Source organism: Montipora capricornis, chromosome 2 (genome assembly GCF_036669925.1).
Source record: "Montipora capricornis isolate CH-2021 chromosome 2, ASM3666992v2, whole genome shotgun sequence".
NCBI classification, from domain to species: domain Eukaryota; kingdom Metazoa; phylum Cnidaria; class Anthozoa; order Scleractinia; family Acroporidae; genus Montipora; species Montipora capricornis.
In genome coordinates this window covers 21,013,941-21,014,406 of record NC_090884.1, presented here as the reverse complement: position 1 = coordinate 21,014,406, position 466 = coordinate 21,013,941, and positions in this window count along the sequence as shown.

Genomic DNA, 466 nt, shown 5'->3' with positions numbered 1-466 from the left:
CACACTTCTTCGGCAACGACGTAGATGGCATGATCGAAGACCGAGACGGTTTTGGGTTAGGCCAGGTCGAACAAGTGCCTGGTAGGACAATATGATGGATAATGCCACGGTAGCCAGCGAAGGGAAAGAAAATTTCAGAATATCCCACCCTACCTCATGGAGCTTTGTGAAGGTCTTAGACCCCTACTTGAGAGAAAATCAACTAGAATGAGGCGTCCCATATCAGTTGAAACTCAGATGGCTGTTACTCTTTACTATCACGTTTCTCCTTTATGCGCTCAATAAGTTTCCTCCTGTTTGTGGAAACTTGCTTTTAATCTGTGGCATCACCACCATGACTATGGTCTTTCTGATCAGGGGTGTCACTGCATGTACTGTATGGAGTCTCAGGGTGGCTGATTGATCCTACTTCTGATGACTCTTCGCCTACAGATGCGGTCAGATCATGAGCTACAATGGGGTGGCT